Consider the following 1,401-nt stretch of genomic DNA (forward strand, 5'->3'; position numbering starts at 1 on the left):
AAGGTGAAATGTGAGGAGGATGTTAGGAGATTACAGGGTGACCTGGACAGGCTAGGTGAGTGGACAGATGCAAGGCAGATGCAGTTTAGTGTGGATAAATGTGTGGTTATCCACTTTGGTGGCAACAACAGGCAGGCAGATTACTACCTAAATGGAGTCAAGCTGGGTAAAGGGGCAGTACAACGAGATCTAGGTCTTCTTGTACATCAGTCAATGAAAGCAAGCATGCAGGTACAGCAGTCAGTGAAGAAAGCTAATAGCATGCTGGCCTTCATAACAAGAGGAATTGAGTATAGAAGCAAAGAGGTCCTTCTGCAGCTGTACAGGGCCCTGGTGAGACCGCACCTGGAATATTGTGTGCAGTTTTGGTCTCCAAATTTGATGAAAGACATTCTGGCTATTGAGGGAGTGCAGCATAGGTTCACGAGGTCAATTCCCAGAATGGTGGGACTATTTTACGCTGAAAGATTGGAGCAACTGGGCTTGTAAAAGCTTGAGTTTAGAAGGCTGAGAGGTGATCTGATTGAGACATATAAGATTATTAAAGGATTGGACACTCTGGAGGCAGGAAGCATGTTTCCGCTGAAGGGTGAGTCCCGAACCAGAGGACACAGTTTAAAAATAAGGGGTAGGCCACTTAGAACAGAGTTGAGGAGAAACTTCTTCACCCAGAGAGTGGTGGGTGTGTGGAATGCTCTGCCCCAGGGGGCTGTGGAGGCCAAGTCTCTGGATACCTTTCAAGAAAGAGTTGGATAGAGCTCTCAAGGATAGTGGAATCAAGGGTTATGGGGATAAGGCAGGAACAGGATACTGATTGAGGATGATCAGCCATGATCATAATGAATGGTGGTGCTGGCTCAAAGGGCAGAATGGCCTACTCCTGCACCTATTGTCTATTGTCTAATAGTGGCTATTACTGTCTCTCCCAGTATTACCGGCTGTCCCTATCACTTGCGGTAGTCCTGGCTATCTCTCTCTCTCTCTTACTGGCTGTGTCTCTCCCAGTATTACTGACTGTCTCTGTCTCCCCCAGTGTTACTGGTTGTCTCTGTCTCTCCCAATATTACTGACTATCACTGTCTCCCCCAGTGTTACTGGCTGCCTCTGTCTCTCCCAATGTTACTGGCTATCACTGTCTCCCCCAGTTTTACTGGCTACCTCTGTCTCTCCCAGTATTACTGGCTTTCCCTATCTCTCGCAGTAACCCTGGCTGTCTCTTTCTCTCTGCCCCCAGTATTCCTGACTCTCTCTCTCTCCCAGTATTACTGACTGTTTCTGTCTATCTCTCTGAGTGTTACTGACTGTATCTCTCTCTCCCAGTATTCTCATCTGTCCCTATATCTCCAAGTATTACTGGCTGGCTGTGTCTCTCCCAATATTCCTGACTGTCTCTATCTCTCA

The sequence above is a fragment of the Chiloscyllium plagiosum genome, chromosome 22 (genome assembly GCF_004010195.1).
Source record: "Chiloscyllium plagiosum isolate BGI_BamShark_2017 chromosome 22, ASM401019v2, whole genome shotgun sequence".
Classification (NCBI taxonomy): Eukaryota; Metazoa; Chordata; class Chondrichthyes; order Orectolobiformes; family Hemiscylliidae; genus Chiloscyllium; species Chiloscyllium plagiosum.